Here is a 20,046-nt window from a genome sequence, read left to right as displayed (position 1 = left end):
TAGTATTTTTCTACCTGGCTGAGGGGTCCTTTTACAAAGGCGAGCTGAAAAGTGGCTTATGGTAGCGTAGGCGTGGGTTTTGGGCACGCGCAGAATCATTTTTCAGCGCACCTGTAAAAAAGACCTCTTTTTTTTCCTGAAAATGGAAATGCGGCAAAATCAAAATTGTAACTTCTATTTTGGGTCTCTGACCTTACCACCAGCCATAGACCTAGCGGTAAATAATTTGGGCGGTAATGACCTACGCACGTAAGATGCTACATATGCCAGAAAATAAAAAATATTTTTCAGATGTGCGTATCGGACTCGCACCAAAAATGAAATTATCACAAGAGCCATGTGGTAATCGGGGGGTAAGTCCATTTTGGCGCACGATGGGAGCGCGTAGGCACCTATGTGGCTTAGTGAAAGGGGCCCTGAGTGTCTTCTTGATTGAATGGCTTTTCTATCCTACCTTTATTTGGAATTCTTTTCTTAACTTTCTTGATTTTAAATATTTTGTACACCGGTTTGAGCTATTTAATGTAAAGGTGGTATATCAAATAGTCAATAAATATAAGCATGCACACATACATTTTATTAATTACAAGCAACAAAGCCTGCTTTGTGAAAAATGAAAAGGGCCCTAGGAAGGCTCTCATCTAAGCAATTTCTCCTCTCTCCCCTGCCCACCCCTCCATGTCCAGCGATTCTCCTCTACCCTCCCCTCCCATCCCATCCAATCCATGTCCAGTGATTCTCCTCTCCTCTGCCTTGCCCTCCCATCCATGTCCCGTGATTGTCCCCTCCCCTCCCATCCTATCCCATCCATGTCCAGCAATTCTCCCCTCCCCTCCCATCCCATCCCATCCCATCCATGGCCACTGACTCTGTCCTTCCTGCCGCCCTGCCTTGAAGCTGTTCATCTTACCTCAGATCGCAGCGGTGGCAGGCCTTCCCTTGCCTTCCCTCTCAGTGTCCCATCTCAGTGTCCCACCCTCCTCTGACATCATTTCATCTTTAGGCAAGGGTGGGACACTGAGAGGGAAGGGAACACTGGAGGCGAGCTGACGTAAACTCATTTGCATACGGTTACGAACCCAGCCAGCCATCCAGGGACGCAGATGGACAAATTATTATATAGAGAGATTATTAAAGTAATGCACAATAATAATAAGAAAACTTGTAATGTGAGCCCTAAGCTATAGCTTGTCTAGTTTATGTGTAAATCCAATCCTGACTGGGGACTGACCAGGGATTGCAGTCCTGAGGGATAATAAAGGGTGATCCCTTCAGATGCTGCAATCTCTAGGTATAACAGATTCAAGTCTCTAATAAGGGATGGAAGAGGCAAGAATGGACAGATGGAATACAAAGATGAGGAACTGGAAGAAGAACCATAGCCTTGTGCTGCAAAGGAACTCAAATGAATAAAACAGGCAGTACTGATATGAAGAAGAAAGTGTGCAAAGCAGGGGCATAGCTACGGTGGGCCACGGGGGCCTGGGCCCCTGCAAATTTCATCCGGGCCCCTGGTTTGGCTGGCGGGGGTCCCCAACCCCAACCAGCTGAAGCCTTCTTCAGCGCCGGTCTCCGGCGCAGCCGCTTTCCTGCCCTGCTCTTCTTTCTTCTTGCTCCTCCTGTGCACGCTGACGCTCCTTTACGTGAAACTGAGAAAGAGCGTCACCATGCACAGGACAGGAGGAGCAAGAAGAAAGAAGAGCAGGGCAGGAACATGACTGCGCCAGAGACCAGCGCTGAAGAAGGCTTAAGCTGGCGGGGGTTGGGACCCCCGCCAGCAAAGGTATTTGTTTGCGAGGCGAGGGGGGTGAGGAGGCGCGAGGTGAGGCGTTGGGGGGGAGGTGAAGCGAAGCGATGCATGGCAAGGCGAGGTGAGGCGTGGTGGGGGAGTGGCAGGGCAGCACTCAAAATGTGCCCCCAATCTCGGACTCTCGCCCCTCCCACCATAAGGTCTGGCTATGCCCCTGGTGCAAAACAGCTAATGCAGGGCCCTGTTTACTAAGGCGCGTTAGCATTTTTAACACGCCTACAAATAGCTCGCACGTTAACCATGTAGGCGCCTATAGGGATATTGTAGGTGCCTACACAGTTAACACACGTACATGTTAAACACACGTTAAAGATTCTAGCGCACCTATAATGCAGCTTAGTAAATAGGGCCCTAAGTTGCTTGTTTTTGAAGCCCCATATGCATTTGAGATGTGCATTAACCAGCATTTAGATGTGAAGTGAAGTGCAGCGCTAAACATGCAGTAATTGGCATTGTATGCACGCTGAGCTGACGATTACCACCCAGTTAACGCACGAGACCTTACCACTAAGTCAATGGATGGCAGTAAGGTCTCAAGCCCAAAATGGACGTGCGCCAATTTTCATTTTCCCACATGTCCATTTTTGGCCCCCCAAAGGCCTTTTTTGCAGGTATGTTGAAAAATGAACCTATGTGCATTCCAATACACGCATCTACACCAGCGCAGGCCACTTTTCTGCACACCTTAGTAAAGGACCCCATAATGCTGAACTAAATTACTTCTGTTTTAACGTTACAAGCAAAATTATATTCTAATATATTTTACAAATTAAGGGGCCCTTTTACTTAAGCTTAGTGTGTGCTAACAGACATTAGCACGTGCTAAATGCTGCGTTTCCTATTTTGTACCTATTGGCCACTTGGTACTTAGCACACGCACACTTCCATTAGCATGCATTAAGCTTTAGAGAAAGGTCCCTTAAATTTGCTAATCAGGATAGATCGATGGATATTTATTTTTCAGGTATGTTTCAGAAGAGAGATAATGATATCCCTGCATATAACACAGAAGCACCAGCAAAATCTGTACTTTCACTAACCCTAGACTTATCAGCTGCTTTTGATTTAGTTGATCATCGTATTCTTCTGCACCATCTCCACTCCATCGGCATTTCAGGAACAGTCTTCGATTGGTTTTCTTCATATTTAAATAAATGCTAGTATACAGTACACTATGACGACTCTCTTTCTACGCCTTTCAGTCTAGTCTGGTGTTCCACAAGGATCAATACTGTCACCAACATTATTTAACATATTCCTGGCACCTTTGTTACTCTTACTACAATCTTTAGGCTTCACTGCTTTCATGTATGCAGACCAGAGGTGGACTGAGAGTAGTCTGAGCCCCCGGGCAATAAGAGTACTCTGGGCCCCCCCCCCCACAGCGCCCATTTTACCGCCACCCCCACACACACACACTACCGCTGCCCCACACACACACTATCACCCCCCACCCCCACCTTGAAAGGCCCTGGTGGTCTAGTGGCTTCTTTGGGGGCAGGAAAGATCCCCACTCTTTGCTGCCCGCCTACTGCCGCTACTCTGCCCGCGCCATCTTTTCAAAATGGCTGCCAAGACTTTCCACAGTAGTCTCGCGAGTTTCGACAGTCTCACGAGACTCCTGCGGGGAGTCTCGGCAGCCATTTTTAAAATGCAGCAGCACTGGGGAGAATAGCGGCAGCAGCCACTAGAACACCAGGGCCCTGGGGAGGCTGTACTGTGTAGCGGTGGTGGCAGGCAACCGAGCAGAGTCTCTAGGCCCTCAGGTGCTGTCCGGCTGCCCGAATGGTCAGTCCACCCCTGATGCGGATGACATCCAAGTGCTCATTCTTGTAGATACATGTACATCCTTTGAGATCTCTGTCATCATCAATCAAAAGGTTTCCCAGCTCTCAGACTGACTTACACAACATAAATTGGTTCTGAATCCTGCCAAGTCAAAAACTATATTCTTTCAGCATAAAGTAAGACCTCCCTTGTCAGCACCCATCTGTCTTGCTAACACATTCCTACACCCCAAGTGGAGACTGCAGTATTCTCATTTCTCCCACAAATTTCCCAGGTAGTTAAATGCTTCTTTTACAAACTGCATCTCATTCATTCTATTCGCTATCTACTCCATCCACCAAATGTATTAGTTCACTCATTAGTCATGTCTCAATTGCATTATTGTAATGCTTTGTACAAGGACCATCGAGTCAAAGATCTTCGTCGCTTACAGATTATTCAAAATACTGCTATCCGCCTTACCTCTAACACACATAAATTTGACCATGTTACCCCTTATCTTAAAGAAGCTCATTGGCTCCCTTTTACCCACCTTATTACTTATAAACTTATCCTGCTTGTTTTTAAAATCTTGCGCGCTGAACAACCCCTTTGTCTTTTTCATGATCTTATTCCTTATAGTCCCACAGAGAACTTAGGTCTGCACAATAAAACCAATTTGTCATACTGAGTCATTGAGAATTAATTCATGTACATCCCAGGCACGTTATCTTGACAGTATAGGGGCCTTATCTGTGGAATTCACTTGCTGTATCTCTCCCTCTACAGATATCACTTGAACAATTTAAAATAGACCTTAAAACATACATTTTAAGGATGCATATAAATGAGTTTCCATTCTCCCTAGCAGGCATATACAGGAGGTGCCTTGGACGATACTTGGAGCATTCTCTTTTGGTTTTTTCCCCTCTCCCCTCTGTCCTATCAATTATTGTAGTTCCCCCCCCCCCCTTCCCTAATAGTCATGTCAGTGTTTTTTTGACCATGTTGCTTATTTTCCTCTATTTTTAGATTGTAAGCTGCCCTGAAGGTACCACAACAGGGAGGGATAGAAAGACTATAATAAACTTGAAACTCATATCCCAGAATGTCTTCCAAATCAGAGTCTAGCCATTACCCATTCTTCTTCCATTTCTAAAATATTGCTTCAGTCAATGTAGGTACTTTACCACAGATTTCTACTTGCTGGATGAATTTTCTGTATTTCTCTAGTCTCGAAGGTACTTTCCTAATGAAGCTGATAGCCATAATCTTTCCTCAGCAAGGTGTTTTTTTAGTTTCAATGTATTAGATACAGCAGGTACAGTTTAACATAAAATTTTGTCAACATTATAACAACTGGCCCCTTAACAGGCTCAATGTGACCCTCCCAAAGGCTAGCCCTCATGGTCTACCAGTGGGGTCCCCCAACCCAACCCCCTCCCCTCATACCTTAAAGATGGACTAGCATTCCTTGCCTCCTCTGTGTGTGCCACCTCAAAAAGGTGGTGCCCTGCCCGGTGCATCCTGGAGTGCACTGGGTGGGGTTTAACTACCATATATGGGAGTTTGGGGGGGGGTCACGTTGGGCCTGTTGAGGGTCCCACTGGACGACCAGGGTATTTTTGTGGGAGGGCTATGTACTTGAGGAGGTGAGGGGTTTGAGGGGGTGGGTCATGGGGTTTTATGTGTTTGGGGGTGAGGGGCCTGGGGGTCCACTGTACCTCCAGGCCCTTACATGTATGGGGGGGTCTGGGTCCACTGGACCACCAGGGCTGTGTCGGCCGGTCTCCCCCATTCCTCCCCTGCTCAGCAAACCCTAACTCCGGCTCCAAGCTAGCATAGGGTTTGCCGTGGGAGCAGCATCCTTGTTTGTTGTGCTGCTCGCTGAGCATTTGGGAGGAATGCAAGAGACCCTCTTTTGCATGCAATTAGTGGTCAGAGTTGGTGAGTTCATTGTTTCACACGCTCACCGGCTCTGTTCATCGAGCGCTGGCAAATGTGGGCACTAGTCTGGCACTAATGGCCTCTAATGCCCACATTTGTTTTTCAGCATCGGGTCCTGAGTGTATTTCTGCACAAATTTGTGCATAGTCTTTTGTGATGAATGGATTGTGTGTTGGTCTTACTGAGATTACATCAAAACATTAATATAATTTTAGTTTGTTATAATATCAGATGGGATTTTAGAGCATGTTGTAGGATCTGAAGTGTGTTCAGGTGGTTGTCTTATAGCAGACTTTTGTCTGATCAGGTTTAAATTATGAGACGCTGCCTCTTGAAGGGTCTTTAAATATAGGTAAATTGTTTCCATAGATTTGTATGTGGTGTTAGTGATGGTAAGTAATTGAAATAATTGAGCTTAAAATATGTAACATGCCATGATACAGAAATCCATTTTTAGGTTCACATGAAGGCATTACTTGTAGCCAGCTGCCCTTCCTCAGGTCTCAGTTCCTTCACCATTGTGCTAACTTTATAGCCCAAATGCACCAGGAGAAAAATCTCACTCATTGGCCTTCAATCTCGCTCTTTGGGATGGGTCACCCTTGGCATCTCTGTGCTCTGGTCAAGTACGTTTCCTCCCCTCTCTTCTCCTGCTCCAGCAGATTCCTTCCCCCATCCCTCTCATCTTCCCCCTTTCCAGCATTACCTCCCTATCCCCATCTCCCCCTTTTCCAGCATTACCTCCCTATCCCCATCTCCCCACTTTTCCAGCATTACCTCCCTATCCCCATCTCCCCACTTTCCAACATTATCTCCATGTCCCCATCTCCCCCCTTTTCCAGCATTACCTCCCTGTCTCCATCTCCCCCCCTTTTCCTGCATTCTCTCTCTGTCCCCATCTCCCCCCCTTTCCAGCATTACCTCATTGTACCCATGTCCCTCCTTTTCCAGCATTACCCCGTGATCCCATCTTCCCCCTTTTCCAGCATTACTTCCCATCCCTCCCTTTTCTAGCATTACCCCCATCAGCCCTACTGCTTCCAGCAAAAATAAATAAATAAAGCAGTATTGGTGTGGAGCTGCTGTCTAGGCTGCTGCTAGATGACCAAAGATTACATGGGGAACTCAGGGAAGACAAGGCCATAGCAGAGAGATTAAATGAATTCTTTGCTTTGGTCTTCACCAAGGAAGATGTGAGAGAGATACCGATGACAGAAATGGTATTCAATGCTGACAAGTCAGAGAAACTGAATCAAATCTCTGTAAACCTGGAAGATGTAGTGAGGCAGTTTGACAAATTGAAGAATAGCAAATTGCCCAGATCAGATCGTATACATCCCAGAATATTGACATAATTGAAAAATGAACTTTCAGAACTATTGTTAGTAATATGTAATTTATCTTTAAAATCAAGCATGGCACCAGTAGATTGGAGGGTCGCCAATGTAACACAGATTTTTAAAAAGGGTTCCAGAGGTGATCCAAGAAATTACAGACCGGTGAACCTGACATCGGTGCTGGGCAAAATAGTAGAGACTATTATAAAGAACATAATTACAGAGCATGTACGTAAGCATGGATTAATGAGAAAAAGCCAACATAGATTTAGTGAAGGGAAATCTTGCCTCACCAATCTACTACATTTCTTTGAACAAACATGTGGATAAAGGTAAGCCAGTCGATATTGTGTATCTGGATTTTCAAAAGGCATTTGACAAAGTACCTCATGAAAGACTCCAGAGGAAACTGGAGAGTCATGGGATAGGAGGTAGAGTTCTATTGTGGATTAAAAACTTGCTAAAAAAGATAGAAAACAGAGAGAAGGATTAAATGGTCAGTATTCTCAATGAAAAAGGGGTTCCCCAGGGGTCTGTGCTGGGACCGCTGCTTTTTAACACATTTATAAATGATCTAGAGATGGGAATAACTAGTGAGGTAATTAAATATGCTGACAACACAAAGTTATTCACAGTTGTTAAATAGCAAGAGAATTGTGGAAAATTGCGAGAGACCTTACTAGACTGGGCATCCAAATGGCAGATGACGTTTAATGTGAACAAGTGCAAAGTGATGCACGTGGGAAAGAGAAATCTGAACTATAAGTACGTGATGCAAGGTTCCACATTAGGAGTCATCGAGCAGGAAAAGGATCTAGGGCAAACTCTCTGCTCAGATGTAGTGGCGGCTAAGAAAGCAAATAGAATGTTAGGTATTATTACGAAAGAATGGAAAACAAAAATAACGATGTTATAATGCCTTTGTATCGCTCCATGGTGCGACTGCACCTCGTATACTGTGTGCAATTCTGGTCACTGCATCTCAAAAAAGATATAGTGGAATTAGAAAAGGTACAGAGAAGGGCTACAAAAATGATAAAGGGGTTGGGGTGACTATCCTATGAGGAAAGGCTGAAAAGGCTAGGGCTCCTCAGCTTGGAGAAAAGACAGCTGAGGGGAGATATCATAAAGGTCTATAAAATAATGAGTGGAGTGCAACGGATAGACGTAAATCGCTTGTTTTTCTCTTTCCAAAAATACTAGGACTGGGGGGCACGCAATGAAGCTACAAAAAGAAGTAAATTTAAAACAAATCAGAGAAAATATTTCTTCACTGAACATGTAATTAAACTCTGGAATTCATTGCCAGAGAATGTGGTAAAAGCAGTTAGCTTAGCAGGGTTTAAAAAAGGTATATCTTCCTAAAAGAAAAGTCCATAAGCCATTATTACAATGGACTTGTGGAAACTCCACTGCTTATTTCTAAGATGAGAAGCATAAAATGTATTGTACTGTTTTGGGATCTTGCCAGGTACTTGTGACCTGGATTGGCCACTGTTGGAAACAGAATACTGGGCTTGATGGACCTTCAGTCTGTCCCAGTAAGGCAATACTTATGTCAGGGCCACCGAGAGGGGGGTCGGGGGGGGGGGGGGGCAAAATTCCCCAGGCCCGGCCTCCAAGGGGGGGGGGGCCCGAATCCGGCACAGGCAAGATTCTTCCTGCCTGCTTCCAGGACAGGTCTGCCTTTATTTCAAAGAGGTTGGTCTCTCTCCTGCTCCTGCTGCATGCCATCCAGGACCTGGATAATTGTATTAATGCAATATCATGTTAATGTAATCATCCAGGTCCTGGGCGGAACGCACAGCAGGAGCAGGAGAGGACAGCAGCAGTCACTAAGGGGGTGGGCGGAACGGGCAGCGGTCTGAGTAAGGGGGGGGCAGTGGTCCAGTTAATGCCCGGCTGGATCTCTTGGAGGCCCTGCCTATCTTTTTTTTTTTTTTTGTTACATTTGTACCCCGCGCTTTCCCACTCATGGCAGGCTCAATGCGGCTTACATGGGGCAATGGAGGGTTAAGTGACTTGCCCAGAGTCACAAGGAGCTGCCTGTGCCTGAAGTGGGAATCGAACTCAGTTCCCCAGGACCAAAGTCTACCACCCTAACCACTAGGCCACTCCTCCACTCCACTCTTCTGACATGAACTTCCTGTTTTTAAGGTGCAGAACCAGCAGAGTCATCAGCAGGGTGACCTAGACAGCACCTCCACATCTTTATGCCGCATTTGGCTGGCAGGAGGCTAGGGAAGCTGTGCCGCTGGCCCTGGTGGGGGGGAAGACCCATCCATAAAAGTTTGCCTAGGGCCTTATAGATGGTTAAAGTGGCCCTGGCCATAAATGCTAGTATTCTGAACATTTACCTGTGTAACGTGCATGTAAAGGTAAGCACGCAGGTAACAGAATTACCCTTTCAATTCAAAAACCTAAGCTAATGAAGTAATTAGGTACAAAATCATGCAAAACAGCTCATCAAATATAAGCACATGGGAAAATAATGGATATGTTATTAACATGGGCTAATTAGCATTTAGTACATATTGTGGTATCTTGGCCTTTCTGTGCTTGATTGGTAACAAAATAGCTTTGAGATGGTGATTTATTTTTACCTTTTAGGGGCCCTCATTTCAATAAAGGCTGTGTATTTGTTTGTTCAAAGGCTTTGCACCAATTCTCAGAGCAGATGTGCTTTGTTTTGAAAATTGCTGTGAGTACAAAGCAGGTACGGTCATTAGGACCTGCTTTTGCCATGAGTATAAAAACATGCTTTGCACATGGAGGGAGTGTCCTGCTGTTGCTGTGAACGTTTTCTGAACACAGGGACCAGTACCACCATTGCACATCTTACGTAGCGTATTTTCAATTGGCAGAAATGTTTATCTCCGAATGTCTATGATGCTTTCAGTACATCTTCTTTCAAAACTTTTTTTTGTGTGTGTGTGTATTTTTGAATAGTGGTAGGCTCTACGCATGTACAGTGTACGCCAAAATGAGACTACCACCAGGCCAGCGCGCCATCCTGGTGGTAATTTCAGATTTGGTGCATGCCCATAATGCCTGGATGACATGGAGGGGAATAATCGAACGGCACCGGCGATGTATTTTGGCGGCGCCGCAAACAGCTGGCCAGACCCGTATTTTCGATAAAGATGGCCGGCCATCTTTTGTTTCGCTAATACGGTTCCGGCCAGCCAAATGCCTTGGATTTGGCCGGGGTTTGAGATGGCCGGCTTCGTTTTTTAGCGATAATGGAAAGTTATGTTGGCCATCTCAAACCCCGGCCAAATTCAAGACATTTGGCCGTGAGAGGAGCCAGCATTTTTAGTGCACTGGCCCCCCTGACATGCCAGGCCACCAACCGGGCTCCCTAGGGGTCACTGCGGTGGACTTCAGAAAAGCTCCCACGTGCATAGCTCCCTTACTTTGGGAGCTGAGCCCCCCAACTCCCCCCCCAAACCCATTACCCACAAATGTACTGCACCCACTAAAACTGTTCCAGGGACCTGCATACAGCCTCTAGGACTTATTGCTGCTGTATAACTTTGGCACACCAGTTGACACCTGAAGACTAATCTCTTTGAAAAAGTCCTTTATTTGAATAAGCACGTTTACTCACAGTTAACTGCAGATCAGAGGTTGTGCCCCACTGGCAAAGAGTCCCCTGGTACTAAGATGAGCAGTAGGTCAGAGCTGGCACAATGGTGTACAATGCCCTCTTTCAGCACCATTCAAGGTAAGACCTATGTTCTCTAATGTAGGTAACACAGGAAAGGGAACTAAAACTGGCTTACAAAAATGGCCACTACCGCATGGACTACAACAGGAAACAAAACAGGGCACACTCTGACCCAGTAAGCAGGGGGAAAGCACCAAGGGAGTAGAGCCTACCAACTACCAATACCTACACCCACCACAATGCATTGCTGATGTGACTCTACAGTGCAAATAACAGAAAAGGTGTCACACTCATCCCAGAGCCACATCACAGGCAGGAAAAGGCTGTCGGAGGACAGAACACATTCTGCTGTCAAGGAGGTGGGTACGGCATTTGAGGCTGGCATACAGGCTGGAAAAATAAGTGTTTAAAGTGGGTTTTTTTGGGTGGGAGGGGGTTAGTGACCACTGGGGGAGTACGGGTCATCTCCGCTTCCTTCCAGTGGTCATGTGGTCAGTTCAGGCACCTTTTTGAAGCTTGAACCTGAAAAAAAGGGACCAAGTAAAAGCGGCCAAATGCTCTTCATCGCCGCCTTTTTTTTTTCCATTATGGGCTAAAGCCGGCCATTTCGTAACCCCGCCCATGCCCGCCCATGTCCCGCCTTCACATCACTGCCAACACGCCCCCTTGAACTTTCGCCAGCTCTGCGATGGGAAAGCGGCGTTGGTGTCAAAATAGCGGCTTTCGATTATACCGATTTGGCCGCCGTTGCGAGATCACCGGCCATCTCCCGATTTGTGTCGGAAGATGGCCGGCGATCACTTTCGAAAATGAGCTGGTTATTTATTTCCTCCTACATGTCCCAGTTCCGGCGGTAATCCACACTTGGCATGAGCCAACCGGTCACCATGCACATAGCGCATGTGCCTTTATTGCTAGATCAATGGGTGGCATTAAGGACTCAGGCCAGTTTTGGGTGTGCGCTGGTTTTATTTTTACCGCAGGCTCTTTTCCTGTCCCATTAAAAAAAAAAAACATTTTTTTTTGTTGATGTAAAAACTGGCCTGACATGCACCCAATACACACACCTACACTGCCACAGACCACTTTTTACTGTGGTTTAGTAAAAGGGCCCCTTACATAGGCGCCCGGTATAAGAGGCTTGGGGAGGCTAAGCCTCCCCAGCCGCAAGCCAACCCGATAAGCCTGCGCTGCGTCCCCGGTATCCAGCGCACGATGCACGCACCACAGCAGCAACTCGGCGAACTGCGTTACCGTGCCTGAGATGCTACCCGGCTCCCCAGCAAGATACAGGGTCAGATCCAGGTGAGGTCAGGTCGGGGACCGGATGGTGCTGAGGAGCAGCTGTGAGGGGGGGCGGGGCTCGTGTATGGGTGACGTGCAGGTCAGACCACAGGGCCCCATTCCCACCTGGCTCTGGTCTCTGCGCTGTAGTTTCGGGCACTGGTGAGAGCGTCTAACGGCCCCAGGCAGAGTTCCATTCCGCTTCCTGGATACCCGGGGAATTGACACGGGAACCCAAGCAAGACCCTTACCGGCTCTGTCAAACTCTTTCATTTCCCGGGGCACATCAGCGCACTACAACCAATCAGAAGCGACAGCCCACAGAAACCAGCCAATCGGAAAGGGACAAGGCGATGTGACGCCCAGAAGTAGGTGGGGCACAAAGGAAGGCTGTATGACGTAAAATACTTGACGCAGGCCCGGTGAGGGGAATGAGAAGGGTAAGGACTTGGGAGTAGGGACTGGGGAGGGAGGGAGTAGAAGACGCTCAGAAAGGAATAGGATGAGGAAGAGGGGGGAAGGCAGGCTGGAGAGGAAGGGGAGAGACAGGCTGGGAGAGGGTACAAAAATGCTAAATAGTAGTAGTAGTAGTAGGGTGATAAAGGGGAGAGGCAGGCTGGAAGAGGACAGAAAGGATGAGGAAGGGAAGAGGCAGGCTGGGAGAGTTAGGGGAGACACAGGTTGGGATAGGAAGGCAGAAGGGAGGCAGGTAGAGGAAAAAAAGATGAGGAAGGGGAGAGGCAGACTGGAAGAGAGATGAGGAAGGGGAGAGGTTGGCTGGAGGAGGAGGGAAAGGAAGAGGTAGGTTGGGAGAAGAGAGGGTAGGAGTAAAGGGAGGCGAGAAGAGGGGAGGCCGCAGAGGATGAGTTTAGTATTTTGCCTTCATATCTGTTGTGTCATGTGTTTTTCATGTGTGATCAAGATGCATTATTCTGCTAATGTTTAGTATTTGCAGCCCTTTTTGTTTTGTTTTTGTTTCACTTGGTTGTGTACTGGTTTTATAGTGTAATTATAGTGCTTCCTTTCTACACATAAGGTTGTAGCTCGTCCTGTCGTTGGAATTAGTGCTGTTACGGTTTGGTAAGGTTATGAGTGTGTTTTTGCACAAATTTGTGTATAGTGTTTTGCACTGGAGAGATTGTGTGCTGGCCTTACTGAGGTGGCACCAAAACATCAGAAAGGGTGTAGAGCCTAAATCATGACACACTACCTTTTGAAGAATCTACATATGGTCATTAATGAAAGGAGCTCATTGTGAACACTATCCACCCTAAAAGGGTGTTTTATGCCTCTACATGAGAATTGTGATATTATGATACTACTACTACTACTACTACTATTATTTAGCATTTCTATAGCGCTACAAAGCATATGCAGTGCTGCACAAACATATGATCCCTTGTTTCATATTGTTGACGGTCTGCTTTTTCCGTATGGGTGGTATATTGGTGTATTAGGTTCTGCCCAGTGTAATATTTATGATACAGTAAGGTTCTGAGTGTGTTTTTGCACAAATTTGTGCATAGTGTTTTGCTGCTGAGCGATTGTGGTTAGTATATGCTTTGAACAACCACTTTATTCTTTGACATATGATACATATCTAATATCTAAATTTAATAAAAGGTATTAATTGTGACTATTTTATTTTTACGTATTTTTTTTCTGTGTGTTGTCAGACAATTATGGATGTAAGCTCCGCCCCTGGCCCCACCCCTAACCCCGCCCCCTTTAGCCTCCCCAAACAGTTGGGCCACCGACCGCCTATGGCCCCTTAGTTTTTTCTTCCATTATGGACTTCAGTTTTTAAACGTTTTCCAATAAACATTTATTTCACCATGTGAACATTATATCGAAAATGCCCCTCCAAATCTGTTTATGCCACAGAATTTCTGGTAAGTTTATGTAGGGAAAAAATGAACCTGTAGCTAATATTTCATTGATGAGGAGAAGAGGTTATTAAGGACATACTCCTTGTCTTTCAGGGGTTTTTTTTTTTTGAGAAACAAAAACATTTTACAGAGAAAATACAAAATATCATGTTGTAAAAATAACATCATTCCCATTATAATTAGATTCTGCCCATGATGAATGCTTGTAAAACCTAAAAGAAACAAACTATCTAATCAAATTCACTTTTGGGCTTCCGGAAAACAGAAATATTTATTATGTGAATAAGGTCCTATATTAAGGGAAGGGGGCATTTCCCAAAGATTCTTTATGGCAATAATAGTTATAAGATAGAGCCCACACTCATCTGCCAAAAATGTATTCTTCTCTACAAAATTACATTTTTAAAAGACCAATTAGATTGGAGCACTAAAATATGGATTTACCTGACTACTCAACCTATGTGACAATGAAATCACTCAAATTACATTTACCCAGTGAGCATCGTGGGAGATCACCTGTGTATCATCATATAACATAGTATTACAGTGATAGATAAGGGCCATCTAATCCGCCCATTCACTTCCTGTGACACTGTCAAAGGTCCCAGTTTAGCTATGACCTGCCACTTTGGTTTCTTTCATAGCTGTACTTCTCTGGTGCCTTCTTAAATTTTAACTTTTTGTGCCTCAGTCGTCTGCAGTTGGAGGCTTTCCCATGCACCCACCACCTTGAAATAGTTCCTATCACATTTTTCCAGAGCCCTCCAATGCTTTGTCCTTTCTCCCCCCCCCCCACCCCATATCGCCACCCCACCTAGTCACCCACCATCACGATCACCACCACCTCCTTCTCCTTAATATAATCAACACTACAGCTTAGCTGGCAGGTATTCCAGAATGTTGCATTTCATAAAATCGCTAATTGGTTTGGATTCAAAATAATCATTTTTCATTAGCGACAGATTCAAGGTTGCTTAGACATTCGCAACAATAGAAGTATTACTGGCAGTGAAAGGTGTGAAATCAGTGTTTTACACAAAAATGTAGCATAACCCAGCTCATGACCATTTGTCATATTTACATGAAACTGAAAGGGGAAAAGTCGGTTACTTATTTCAGAGAGTCACATCAAACAGTGGGAAGCAAAGTGTCTAATCCCTGCAGGCAAGCCATTTGCAGTCCATTCAAACCTTCTAAACATACCAGCACCGTTTAAAGAGAGATCTGGGGAATGTAAAGCAAGGCATCATTCACCTTCCCGCAGATCCTCAGCATCCAAGATGTAACATTTACCTTACACACGTGTGTTTGTGTGCTCGTGGGTGTGCGAGCAGTTCTGCCCAAGGTTCCCGAAGTCTCCTGTTGAATCACTAATTCTCCAAAACTACAAACGTAAACTGCTTCAGTCAGAGAGAAAAAAAAAAAGAAAGAAACAAAACGAAAAGCAAAATAAAAACTGATCCACTAGAATGAAAAAGAAAAATTGTCCAGCTCAAGGCAGACTCAGATAGGAAAATCCAAAATCCCTGATCCACATGCAAGTTCAGTCCATTTTCCGGGCAGCTCCAGCCACGCTGTGGGGACTGGGACAGGGAGACCTCCTCTCGTAGCTCCCTCACGATCTTCTTCTTTTACATCTTTTTGCTTTTTCTATTTTTTTTTTTTTTTTTTTAAAGACGCGCCAGACTCCTCCCTGGCAGTCCGTAAATGCCACCTACTGTACAGACCCTGAATTGCATGCCAGCGACTTCGTTAATGCTTCCACTTCGTGAGCAAACAATAGTCAGCATTTCCTTCGGGTACACTGGAACAGATTTATCAAGGCTGCATTTCCATTCTGCATCTATGTAGCAAACTCCTTGGCTACTCCAAACCTTCTAGATCTCTTATTTTGCCTGCTCTAGGCCTCTTTGTTGACAAAAGGTTTACAGCAGTCCTTTCAGACTCTCTTTCTCAACGATTAAAAAATGCCCAAAAGCTCTACTTTTTCTCATATGTACTTAAAGTAACAGTTAAAAGTTAAAGCAAAATAACTTATGATTCTAAACAAAATTCCTGCTTTTTATGATTGGATACTGTTGGATAGCAATTGTTCTTTTTTTTGCTTAGGAACTTCATTCTTGAGAAGGGCCATTTTTAAATAACCCTAGGTAGTTGCATTTGCTACCCCTGGGGGAGGAGGCTGCCTTTGAAAATCGAACCAGCAGTGGGAATGAGGCACCACAGTTCTCAGCAAGTACTTTTTACATCTGCTTTGAAGCAGGTGCAATTCCATGTACTCAATCAAAAAGAAACCCCCCTGTTGACTTTCCCTGCCCCTTCGTCACCTGTTAATAGTACTACCTGCATGCATGCTTTACTCACAGAGAAAGGGTGGAGCTAAAACAACTACTGCCAGCAGAAACTTGAAAATTTCCCTACATGTTTCTTTTCTTTTTTTCCCTTATCTTTCAGGTTAGACCCTCTTTCCCCAGATATGTTTACACATCCCTTTGCATGCCTGTCACGTTGCATTTTTTGCTGCTCTATCAAACGTGTCCAACAACCTGTGTACATTATGAAGGATCTATCCTAACATTACTGTACTTGTTTACAGATTGGTTTAATCCAATGATGGTCTCCAATAGGAAGAAATTTCAGCCCTTGGATTTTCTGCTTATACTGACTTTAGCATATTTTACCTCCTTGTTCAAGGTCATTTGCACATTTTCAGGTTAGTACTGTTTGTTTCCAAAGAATGTGTCCCAACATATCCAAGGGAATCCCTGGCTCACTCTTAAACAGGAGAGGGGCACAGGGGTTCTTGTTCGTAATGGGGTAGGGATGTGCACAGATCTTTTCATTAAACAAAATAAGACAAACATGAAATTTTATAAAATTAAGGAAGAACAAGCAAAAATTAAAAACAAAATGAGGGGTCTGTGTCAGGCCCATCTCCTTCCACCCATCATGAAAACAACACCAAAAACATTTCCAGCAAACATTCTCTTCACCCCACCCCCACTGTGGCCATTTATAAACCTACTACTACTACTACTACTACTACTTAGCATTTCTATAGCACTACAAGGCGTACATAGCACTGCACAAACATAAAAGAAAGACAGTCCCTGCTCAAAGAGCTTACAATAAACCTCCCCCCCCCCCCCCCCGGGATAAGAGTGATTCCCAGTCACTCCTTCCCCTCTACTGAGAAATAGCTAGTAAGTTCCCTATAGATGTTGGCTGCATACAACCTATTGACAAAAACCACTTATTGCACATTCAGAGGAGTGCGCAGGACCATACCATCTTCTGTTAATAATAGGGGTTCTCAACCCAGCCCTTGGAACTCATCTAGCCAGACAGATTTTCAGGATATCCATATAAGGCAAAGCAGTCATGAAGTCTGAAATTATATGAAATGCACTAATATCAAGATTGCTAGACAAAGAAAAAGACTTTCCATAAACCAACCTTAAGATTTATAATTGCGGTGAAGGCAGCCCACATTAAGATTTACAGTTATAATTTAAAAATCAGCTTAACATTAAAGCAAAATCTAACAGTAATGAGTCAATTACTTCTGTCTTCTTTTCTCTGGACATTTTTAGAGTTAAACAGAGTGGCACTTTGCCAGTCCTCTTGCATGTTAGCTTCTTGCTTTCATGTTCCATGAGTCTTCTCACCTGATAATTTTTGGATTTGGATTTTAGATTTATTGCGCAGCTTTTCCAAATCTAAGCTGCAGGTACAAGAGTTATTTCCCTGCCCCAAAGAAACTTACAATCTAACCCTCCAGTCTTCAGTGGTCAGCAGTTTTGAAGTGGCTGACTTCTGTGGGCTGAATCTAACCTGGATATTCAATGCTGGGCCACGACAAGGTCAAAGAGTTTTTATGGCAGGAAACGGCATGACGTCAAAACGTTGAAGCCATCTCTCCCACGAAGCCACCATATTGTGTGACCCCAAACATTCATAGATGCTATTGAAAACAAACTTGTGAAGTGTATGACTGCATTTGTATGTGTATTTGTGTGTGTGTGTGTGTGTGTGTGTTGACAGAGAGTTTTTTTTATTTGAAAACTTCGCATATGTAACGTGAGGTTTTTTTTGGGGGGGGGTTACCTCTGGAGAGGGGGCAAACTGCGTTCCTGCTGTGGGCACAGTTGCTCCAGAGCAGCAGACTTGGTTTTGGAGCTGCAGGAGGCTTCATTTTTGTAGGAGGCAGCTTTAAGAAAGGCCCCGGCTGTGCCTAAGCCTTGGGACTGAGTTGTGGGGAATCCTGTGGCTCCAAAAATAAGTCTGCCGCTCCTGAGCACCCACACCTGTGGTGGGAGTGTGGCTCACTCCCCCCAGTACACCCCTCCCCCCCCCCCCCCCCCCCCCCAAGGTTTAAAAAAAAACCTTGGTTTATATATGGGAAACTTTCAAATAAATAAAAAGCTGTCAAATTAAAAAACACACATCAAAAACCTCACAAGTTTGCTATTGTTTTCAGTAGCATCTGCAAATGTTTGGGGTCAAATAATATGGCAGCAAGCTCCACCCATTGGCTTCATGCTATCTCCTGTCATAAAACCTCCTTGGTCCAGGTACAGCCACCAACCTGGAAGTTATGTGGCTATGTGGGCACCAGCACTGAATATAACCAGTACCTGCATACCTGCCAGCTCCTCCCCACCTCTGTACCCAGACACACAGTTTGCAGTGGTCACATGGGATATTCAGTTGCTTTGTATGGTTTAAATGTTATGGAATATCCAGGAATGGGCTGCTCAGTAGGGTTTAAGCCCCTAAGTTTCATACTTCAGTGGTATTTTATACATGCACAAAAATTCTGCAAATTTATGTATTGTATTTACGGTTCTATTTATCCAGGTAAAAGGCTGCTTTAGGAGTGTAAATCAGCATACATGGGCCAGTGACATGCACAGACTCGACAGAGGCATGTTCTGGATATGATTTGGGCTGTCCTTGAAAGGTATATGTCTGTTCTCTATCTTACAATGGCAACACAAGTATACCTTAGAAAATTTCCAGAGCAACATTTACACCTGGTTGAGTCACGTATAAATGGCAGCTAACTTACTGTTTTCTGACCTAGATGTGCTGTAGAAATTTATTTATTTATTTATTTGTAGCATTTGTATCCCACATTTTCCCAACGATTTGCAGGCCCAATGTGGCTTACATTTGCCGTAATGGCGGTTGCCATTTCCGGGTAGTAGAGTTAGAAAGGCATTGCATTAAGGTGCATACATACATGGTAAAGAAGAATACGTTATGGTATAGCATATAAGTTCCTGAGTGATAGATAGGATTGTAATTTAGGCTGTATATTTGTCAAAAATGATACAAATATAATCACTGTCTTTGAGTGATAATAAATTGTAATTCAGAATAGAAGTTATTTGTCCAAGAAGCCACTTTTTTTTATTTTTGGGGTTTAAAGAATTCCCAGGAATACTATAAAACTACAGCACTAGAACCAGAATCTCCCCTAATGCTTCACTCCACCCCCCCTCCCCCCCCCCCCCCCAGCCCTCCTTTCATATCACTTTCATATTCTCCCCTCCCCAGGATTGATCGCCCAGTTTGTTCTCATTACCCTTTCCCAGGATTTAATCTCTTCTCCCAGTCCCTACCCCCCATACACTTCCCTGTTTTTCTCCCTAGCTAGGCTTGATCTTTCAGTTCATCTTCTTTTCCTCTCCTTTTCTATGCTTGGCTCTCCAGTTTTCTCCTCCCTCCAACAGCTTTTTTTTCCTTTAGCTTTTTCTCACTTGCCCATTTCTAGACTCACTCCCCCACTCTACCAGGTTTGACTTCTCTCTCTCTCTCTCTCTCTCTCTCTCTTTCTCTCTCTCTCTCCCTATCCAGGTTCAGCTCCTTTCTTTCCTCTTCCAGATTTGACCCTCCAGCTCTTCCTCTCTTCTTCCACTAATTGGGTTCAGCCCCAGCTTGCTCTCTTCCTCTCCATTCCAAAGGCTTTGTTCTTCTTTACATTCACTCTGCCTGATATTCAGCTCTATTTAACTAGCCAGGAATGGGTCCTGGCCGGTTAAATAGCTTTAAGCCAGCTAAGTGCTAATATTCAGTACAAGATAGCCAGTTATCTAAGTTGAATATTAGTGCTTAGCGGCTAGCCCGGTCACCGGCTATGTCACGTGACGTGGAGGGGCATAATCGAACGGGGTGTCCAAGTTTTCATGAGGGCGTCCTCGCAGGACGGCCCCCTAAAGGGGCGGGGCAACCCGTATTATTGAAATAAGATAGACGTCCATCTTTCGTTTTGATAATACGGTTGGGGACACCCAAATCATGAAATTTAGGTCGACCTTAGAGATGGTCGTCCCCGGT

The 20,046-nt window shown here is 44.9% G+C and overlaps 1 protein-coding gene across 3 annotated transcripts in view; it reads right to left on the bottom strand.

Annotated features, from left to right (window-relative positions):
* THSD4 (thrombospondin type 1 domain containing 4) overlaps nt 1-20,046 on the bottom strand; it is a 903,119-nt gene that overhangs the window by 873,027 nt on the left and 10,046 nt on the right. Inside the window, exon 1 of one of the 3 annotated variants that reach the window (XM_030188634.1) lies at nt 14,959-15,311. The exons of 1 other annotated variant lie outside the window; for it this stretch is intronic. The gene's annotated coding sequence lies outside the window, so the exon portion shown is untranslated. Of the gene's footprint in view, nt 1-14,958; nt 15,312-20,046 lie in introns of those variants that run through there. One more of the 3 variants, XM_030188628.1, reaches the window with a different exon arrangement.

This window comes from Microcaecilia unicolor, chromosome 1 (genome assembly GCF_901765095.1).
Source record: "Microcaecilia unicolor chromosome 1, aMicUni1.1, whole genome shotgun sequence".
NCBI classification, from domain to species: domain Eukaryota; kingdom Metazoa; phylum Chordata; class Amphibia; order Gymnophiona; family Siphonopidae; genus Microcaecilia; species Microcaecilia unicolor.
This window is presented reverse-complemented; position numbering and strand designations above follow the sequence as displayed.